Genomic DNA, 9,485 nt, shown 5'->3' with positions numbered 1-9,485 from the left:
GCATTATGATAAAGACAAAAAGAGTGAAATTGTCAATAATTTCATTTTACTTGGATTTATAAACATCCATGGTAGCAAAATTTCATAAAGAGAAGATCTGTTGCTTTGGACAAATCTCTCAACGACCTCTTTAAAATGCTAAAATGATAGTATGTCAATTTAAAGATTAAGTGTGCCTCATCCAAGTCATGGTATTTTCAATTGATTTAGATTGATTTTCAACTGATTCTCTAATAAGTGAACAATGAATAAGGAAAACTAAAGAATTGATTCCTTTGTATTGTGGCTTTGGTGAAATAAGAAGAGTATCCCATGAAATACTAAAAGAACAAACAAATAAATCTTGGAGAAAGTGCAACCAAGGTGATCCTTGTAGGCAAATATGAAATTTCATCTCACATTCTTTTGTCACATTGTCATTAGAAAAAGAAGTTATGCTGACAAAAATAGAGGGTCAGCCAGAGAGGAGAAGATTCACAATAAAATTAAATGCAGTCTTTGCAACAATGGGTTCGTGTTTAGCAAAGATCATGAGAATGGCTCAGGATAGAGCAAGGTTCTGGTTCGTTGTTCTAAGGGTGGCCAAAAGTAGTAATTAATTTAAAGACACCAGAAAATAACCAATAACTTTAAAAAAGGCATTTGAAAATTAAATATCAGTGCTTGCATAAACTAAAAAAATGTATTTTTTTTATCCAATAATTAGCCAAAATGCGTGATTCTTGTAGTTTCATGCTTGTTAAATTTACTACTCTTTTGATATTGCAAGTTTACTGAAGTGGAAATGTGCTACTTTCTCCAAAGCATATAGAGATCATATAGATATATATAGATATGGATAAATGCATATATTTAACATCCATGTAATAATATATATGTTAATAACATGGTGCATCTAACTAAGTATTTATTTTAATCACAAAATCATAAAATCAGTTTGATACTTAAAGTACAACCTCCTTAGTTAGACTGATTAAGTATACATACACACACACACACACACACATCTACACACAGACACAGAGAGAGAGGTGGAGGGAGGGAGCAGGAAGGAGGGAGAAAGGGCAGGAGAAAGAGAAAAGAGAGAGAGAGCACAAGAGCGAGTGTGTGAGCTCTCTGGTGAATTAGTACATTACCTGTTGGACTGTTAACTAATAATAATAGGTTAGTAGTTCAAGTCCACTAGCTGTTCCGTAGGAAAAAATGATGAGGCTTTTTTCTCCCTTAAATATTTAACTCATTGTTGTTGTGTACTATACAGTCAAAACTGATCCATAGTTGACCGTCTAGCAGGTTTTCAGAAGCAGTTAATCACACAGAAGATTGCTCCTCCTTCTCACTTGCAGGAACTGGTGTCCTTGAACTGCATAACTTCGGTATTGCAGCACAGCTTCTTGCCACTAGACCACCAGAGCTCCCACTAAAATAATAATAATGATAAAAAAACCCAAAACCACACTTCATAGCTGACCTATTGAGATTCCAGGGCTTTAAATATCATGTGAAGAGATTTCCCACCTTTCCCCAAAGGATGCTTATCATGAGTCAGAAATTCTTTTTTGTTTCAATTACAGTATATTTGGATTAGGTTTTGTGTTTCTAATTACTGTGCTGCCAGTGAAAAATACTGTGTGTAGACATATATGTACAGTGGTTAAGTGCTCAGTTGTTACTCAGAAGGTCAGAAATGTGAATTCACCAGGCTTTTCTCAGAGAATTATGTGACAGTTTGCTTCCACATATCTAAAGACTGAATGTGAGTGAAAAAGAATTAATTCAGAGCAGGTAGTATTCCAGAAATAGGGAGTTTAAACAACTTGTGACCACATATTTATTTATTTTTGTGTTTATAGTATGAATTAATCTGTTAATCTATCTGTGCATATAGTCACACAATAGAAGCAATTTCATAATAAAAATGTTCATGAAAAAGAAGGATAGAGAGATGGCCAGAAAAACAAAATCACTTGGACTGATTTTAATAACATATTTCTAAAAACTGAAATTGCTTTTGGTATAATGCTGAAAATTCCCAAGAGATTTTTTTTTCCACCCTTACTAAGACATTCTTTTTTTTTTCATTACAAACTATGATCTATGAGTATGAAATGTCTGCATTCCTTAGTTGTACACAAATAAACTTCTATTCTTAAAGATATTTTACCCATCAGGGGTCATTACAGCCCTCAGTTTTCAGATTGAAGACCAAGTCCTTTGAGCATATGGCATTTTGGGAAAAAATGTGAACTGTTCTCTAGTCTTTTGCTATTGGGAGCTTATTTTTCTCCCTTTTGAACGTTTTACTTTAAAAATTTAAGAAACTACGAATCGGTTACTGATGATTACATCTGTGCAAAAGTTTTCAAAATCATTTGAGTGAAATAGTTAATATATGTCACAATAAAACAATGGAATAACCTAAAATGGAGAGAGTCTTGCTAGTTCACCTGTATGGTGTGGTTTCACTGAGTTGACTAACAAGTTGAAAGTGTACAAACATCAAAACTTACCAAATAACACAGACAATAGTGAGGCCTCTAACCCAGGGTTATTGTTATATCCAGCAATATTCTCTAATGGAGCAATATACCTTCAAATGCTTTTTTAATGTTATTTTATTTTTTCACATCTTTGCTTTCATCATCAATCAACCCATAAACAGAAATTATTTTTCCAAGTAAACAAAATCCATTGTACAAATAATCTCAGACTACTGGAATCTACTTTTCTTTGGATATAAATAACAAAATTCATTTAACTTAAAGTAATCCATTGTTGTTGAGTTGACTTTGACTCACAGTAAGCTTATAAGAGAGAATAGAGTTGACCCATATGGTTAACAAGGCTTTAATTTTTACAAAAGCAAAAATTTCATCTTGCTATTTTCCTTCTGCTATCATGGGGGGGAAAATTTATTATAATTTTAAATGAAAAGAAAAGTTTTCTTATGGCCAGTAATGGAATAGTCATAAATTTCTTTTGCGTATAAACAATTACCAAAGTGTCTTTCTTTTGTCCTTCTCAAGCACAATGCATACATGCTAGTGTATCTTAATTCAGATGTTCAAGGTGCTGAAATGAAGAGAGAACCAAAGATACAATCCAAATATAAGTTTTATAGCTTCTCTCATTTACATGGTAATGTGCCAAGTTTACTGCCTTGATAGGATAATCATTGGTAAAATATTTTGTTCAAGTTAAATTAATAGTCTTTTCACATTTATGCACAACATAAGTCGAACTAATTCCTAAAAGAGATATGAGATATTTTCAGATCATAAATAATCAGGGCAACAAGTAATAGATGTTGGGGAGGTTGTGAACAGAAAGGAACTCTTACACGTTGTTGGTGGGATTGTAAAATGATGCAACCATTCTGGAAGGCAGTTTGGTGCTTCCTCAAAAAGCTGAACATAGAAATTTGATATGACCCAGCTATTCTACTACTTGGAATATACGTGAGAATATGAGAACTGAGGCACAAACTGAGTTTGTACATCATTGTTCATAACAGCATTATTCACTATTGGAAGAATATGGACACAGCCCAAATGTCAAACCACAAGCAAATGGATTGAGAAATTATGGTACATTTACACAATGGAATGCTATGCAGCAATAACTATAAATTATTACCTAACTTGGGAGAGACTGGAGAGCATTAGGCTGAGTGAACTAACTCAGTCACATAAGGATAAATATTGCATAAATTGTATTGTAGAATGAGTATAAGGATCCAGGAGGGCTGGGAGAGGCAACTCATAGCCACCCTATGAATGGAAGTCCTCGACACTTGTGTGACTTTTATCCTTTCTCCAGGATCATAGGGTTTCCAGATGTAAGCTCCACCAAACACTGTCCACCATTGGTAACAATTATCACATTTGACACATCAATGTCACAGTCTTTCAGCTTCACAGCAACCACAAGTTACCTCTGTATGGCAAGTGGACACACCAGTGCTGTGCAACCTAGAAGAATGTTTGAGCTAAAACAATTCAAGAGGCTACATACACCCAGCTGACACCAAGACTCAGGAAAGACACTTGCCCTTATCCTCCAGGCATGGCCATATATTTCAGTATTTTACCATTCTGGCATGCCCCAAATACTGGCAAACTCTGGGTCAGAGAAGGAAAAAAATAAAAAGATTCAACAAGACAGAACAAGATGATGCAATATAGAAATAGCGAAATGTTTGTTACTCTACTGTTTATAATGAAGTTTACTTATAAGCAATGGTTGACTTTCTTAGAATGTTTAGACTCTGTTGGATGATTGTTTTAAGAAATTTCCCTTTTTAAGCTGGTGAGTGTGCTCACACTTAGAGATCACCTGGATCTACCAGACTGGAATTAGGAGAAATACAACGATGGAGAAAGACTGAGCTTGGACATGTTCCTTCAGCACTGTGCACATGCCATGCACAGGTGTTTGGGTAAGCCAAAAATGGGTTGGCTTGAACAACAGGAAGCTATGAAAACCACTGGCTTATTTACTTGACTCCCCCCTGTGAGGTCTAAACTGAGTCGAGCAATTAATAAATAAGGAATGAAGGGAGAAGTGTGGACTCCTGAGTTTGCAGATGATGCCCATTTGAACTGAGACCAGAGATGGCTGGGGATGAGTAGACCAGAACCCAACCAGAGGAAGAGAAAATGATCCATACTCTGGACTAGTGTTGATTGGTGCAACCTGAAGACTTCTTCTGGCCTGGACTTTGCTTGTGGATGCAGATGCTCAAAGTTACCAAATTGAATAGATGATCCTTCAGCAAAAGGGACATGCTTGTTCCCTCAGAGCACAGGTTTGATAGGGATGGGCAAATAAGAAACTGTCTATGTAAAATGGGAATATTAGGCATGATACATGAAGTAGGTGAATGAATGTAGTTATTAGTAAGATGATTGTAAAGGGGAAATACCCTCTCAATATACAAAAATATGTAATGCAATATTTAGTGAAAAGTTGTACAAAACATAATTTATATACTTGATAAGTAATGTATATTAATGACTATGCAAAGTAGATCTCCCTTTTTTCAATGTAGTACACTTTCCTCATTGTCTGCCACTCTCACTACTAATCTTGTGCTAATTCCTGCTAATTCTAACTCTTAATTTTAACTCTTCTCACTACTTTCTGATTTGACTACATTTAATTATCGTTTGACTTAGAATATCTCTTCCACACTTTACAAGAAAACTGAGAAAAACTATTGCAGTTGAATCCATTTTCTTAACAATGATATAGGGCAAAGTAGAAGAGCCCTACAGAATTAGCTGTAATTCAAGAAGTAGATTACATCATCTTTCACCTAATAAGCCTAGAGTTCAGACTACAGGCCTTAAGCTTGGAGCTCAACCAGTGCATCACCAAAGTTTCTGTTTCTATTCTATGAGCTCTTTCTTGACAATAACTTATATAATTATATAAACAGTGGTATTACTTGGGGATAAGAGTGAAGAGGAATGTAACCCCTAATTACTTTAAGGACCATGACAAGATCAGCAAGCTGGTGTTTTGGGGGGAAGAGTTGCCAATGTGATGACATCACTAGAGTTGGTGTTACCTCCACACTCTCATCACTTACCAGTCTACGTGTCTTATGATAACACCCTAAACTATTACAAAACTAAACAGTACCCTAAAACCCTTCCATGAATAATTAACTGTAAAACAATTTAAGTTTTGGAAGTCAGTCACCATTCATCTGGAACTTTACAGATTTTAACAATGTTTGAAGATGATTAAATGAAGACATAAGGCTTAGAAGTTGCCATTCTTAATCCAATTGCAGAATCTTAATTTGCTTTCTCAGTGGCTTAATGTGATCTTCTAGTTTCCTTTTGTAGCTAGATAAAACTTACTCAGGGGTTATGTTGGGATGATCCATGTGTTTGGAGGTAATGGTACACTAGTGAAACAGGAGCTCTAGGTCCTTCTCACAGAGCAAAGTCAACACTTTTGGGGCTTCTCCCTCAGATGTTCCTCTACTTTTGGATCATCTGTACTTTATGGAGAAATGTTGCTTAATATCATCAAGTAAGTTACCTATTCTGTGCTCTTCCTCAAGTTCCTGCCATTTCAGTGTTGGAGACAGATGGGACAGGTGAGGCCAATGACCCAAGGCAGGTGCCAGTGAGTGAAAAAAAGGCTTTCTGCCTTGAACAAGAAGAGAAGGAATGAGTTGTAAGGAACTGTATGATGTTCTAATGGCTAGGGCCAGGAGATCAACCCAGTGTGGAGAGAAAAAAGAGCTAGGACGATCCACTAACCAAGGAGTGTGTTTGCACACTGGCATCACCCACCATGCAAGTGACATCAAAAGCTGCTGTACTTAATGATACTAAATCCAATGAAGACACTCTATATTAGCATCCATGTCTATCCCATTGATTTTTATTTTTAACCACTTAGCAAGGACATATATATTTTTTTTTCCTAGCAGGAAAAGAGCATCCAAAATTTCTTTAAAATCATTATTTGCTCTCTATCATATTGGAAAACAGTCCTGCTTGTACCATGATTTAACACTCATCTATTAAGCAATAGGTCAACATTTCAAGCAAATGAGCTGCTCCAACTGCAAAAGATATAGCAATCTGTTTCCAGAAAATTACAACCTTGGAAACTCAATTAAATAGTTTTAAAGAATCACTGTACCAAAAAGAACTGGTTGGCTCTGAACCACTTCTGAAAGTAGAATATGATCAAGAATCAAATTGAGGCTTACCATTTCCTCATCAACTGACATCATCATCATCCTCATCATCTCTTCTCCTACGGCCCCAGCCATATCCCTGAGACATGGTGGTGAAGGTCAGAATAAATAGATGCAGCCACTTTGGATGCCTGGTCACAAGAATAGTTTTTAATTATGACAAAGTTGATGTTGTTGCCATCAAAGACTCCTACATGGACTGAAACTATATGGTCTGTATGTTGCAGTATAGTTCCATCCATGGCAAGTTCAATGGCACTGTCAAGGCTGAGACTGGGAAGCTTGTGATCAATGGGAAAGACATCACTATTTTACAGGAGCAAGATCCTGCCAACATCAAGTGAGATGATGCTGTTGCTAAGTATGTTGTAGAATCCATTGGTATTTTAATAGCCTTGGAGAAGGCTGGGGCAGGTAATCATCTCTACTCCTTCTGTGGATGGTCCCTTGTTTGTGATAGGCATAAAGAATGACAACTCTCTCAAGATTTTCAGCAATGCTTCCTGCACTACCAACTAGCTGCTTGGCCCATTGGCTAAGGTCATCTGTGACAAATTTGGCATCACAGGGGAACTCATGACCATAGCACATGTCATCACTGCCATCCAGAAGACTCTGGATACCCCTTCTGGAAAGCTTTGGCATGTCGGTCTTGGATCTGCTCAGAACACCATTCCTGCATCTATTGGCACTGTCAAGGCCATGGGCAAGATCATCACTGAGTTGAATGGAAACTTTCTGACATGGCTCTCCCTCTCCCCAACCCCAATGTGTCAGTTGTGAATTTTGCCTATTGTCTGCAGAAAGCTGTTGATTATTATGACATCAATAAAGCAATAAAGCAGGCATTAGAAGGACCCCTAAAGGGTGTTCTAAAGACCAGGTTTTCTCCTGTGACTTCTATATTGATACTTACTCTTCCATCTTTGATGGTAGGGCTGGAATTGACCTTAATAAACACTTTGTCAAACTCATTTTCTGGTATGACAAAGAATTTGGCTACAGCAACAAAGTGGTTAACCAAATGGCTCACATAGCTTCTAAAGAATAAGAGACTCTTGGAGCACTGGTGTTGTTGTTAAGTGCCCTCAAGTTGCCTGTGACTCGTCGTCACTCTATGTAAAATAGTTCTGAATCCTGCCCTATCCTGAGCCAATCTCATCACCTCCGACAGACCTAATCTTATTTCTCCAGTCACTGAGTCGATCCATTTCATCCTGTGCCCTCCTCTCCTGTGCTGTTCTTCCACCCTTCAAAGCATGATGTACTGTTCCAAGGACTGGTTCCTCCTGACCATATATATGATGGTAGTATGTGAGATAGAGTTTCAAAATTCTTCACTCCAGAAAGTAGCTTGGTTTAACCCTCTCCAGGACAGACCTGCTTGTTCTCCTAGCAGTCCACGGTGTGTTCAACACTTCAAAAAACAAACCAAAAAAAAAAAAAACCCAAAAACACAAAGATTATCACCATTGTGCCAATTGTCAGCTTCATCATAGAAGAAGAGATTGAGATTAACAGTTTCAGATCCACAATCAACGCTCTTGGCACCAGCAGTCAGGAAACCAATAGATGAATTACATAGTGAAAGTCTGCTGTCAGGGACCTCTCTAGAGTATTTAAGAGTAGCAATGTCAGTCTAGAGATTAAGGTGTGCCTGATATAGGCCGTGATCTTTGCAATTACTTGCTATGCATCAGAGAACTGGACAATGACTAAGGATGACAAAAGAAGAATTGATTCTTCAGAGCTCTAGAAAATTAGAATAATACCACTAAAAGAGAGGGAGAGAGAGAAAAAGAGAGAGAGATTGAGACTCTCTCAGTCGCTTGGAAAGGGAGTCCTTGTTTCAAGTCGATCTCTCCATATACTGAGAATCTTACAGACTTGATATGATTTCATCCAGTCCCCCTGAGAAAAGAAAGGGGTTTAGAGAGCTCAACCTCATCTTCTGTCATCCATTAATATAGTACACAGTACTCAGCCAAAACCAAACAAACAAACAAACAAACAGCATCAGCATTAATAAAGGAACAATTTCAAGTTGTTCTAAAGCCAGTAGCAAGATGGAATACCACTTAACATATATTTAAGCAGACAGAGCTGTCAACAAGCTTACCACATTGTGACAAGAAATCTAGAGAACATCTACCTGGCCAACTGACTGGAAGAAATCCATATTTATTCCCATTCTCAAGAAAGATGTTCCAACAGAATGTTGAAATTACAGAACAATATAATGAATGTCACATGCAAGCAAAATCTTACTGAAGATTACAAAAAAAAGTCTTGATCAGTACAACAGAAAACTGCCAGAAATTGATATCAGATGTATCGTGACTAAAACCAGAGTATCAGAAGGATGTCTGTTCATGTTTTATTAACTACGCAAAGGCCATTTGAATGTATAAATCACAACAAGTTACCGATAATGCTGAGAAGGGTGGAAATCCTAGAACAGTTGATTGTGCTCATTCAAAACTTAGATCTAGACCAAGAAGCTATTGCTCAAATGGAGCAAGGGGACACATTATCTTTCAAAACCAAGAAAACTATACATTAGGATTCTATATCTATTCAATCTGTATGCAGCAGAAACCATTCAAGAGACTACTTTATGAATAAGAACATGGCATCAGGATGGAAAACTCATCAACATCTTGCTTTATATATATGACACAACATTTAGTGAGGACTTGAAGCTCTCTCTGCAGAATATCAAGGACTACAATATTCAATATGGATTGCATCTAAGCATCCA

At 36.9% G+C, this 9,485-nt stretch overlaps 1 pseudogene; it reads left to right on the top strand.

Annotated features, from left to right (window-relative positions):
• The first annotated feature begins 6,810 nt into the window (after nt 1-6,810).
• Nucleotides 6,811-7,775, top strand: LOC102876799 (annotated as a pseudogene).
• The last annotated feature ends 1,710 nt before the right edge of the window (nt 7,776-9,485 follow it).

This window comes from Elephantulus edwardii, unplaced genomic scaffold, assembly GCF_000299155.1.
Source record: "Elephantulus edwardii isolate Elephantulus edwardi_28Jun2011 unplaced genomic scaffold, EleEdw1.0 scaffold00019, whole genome shotgun sequence".
Lineage (NCBI taxonomy): Eukaryota > Metazoa > Chordata > Mammalia > Macroscelidea > Macroscelididae > Elephantulus > Elephantulus edwardii.
This window is presented reverse-complemented; position numbering and strand designations above follow the sequence as displayed.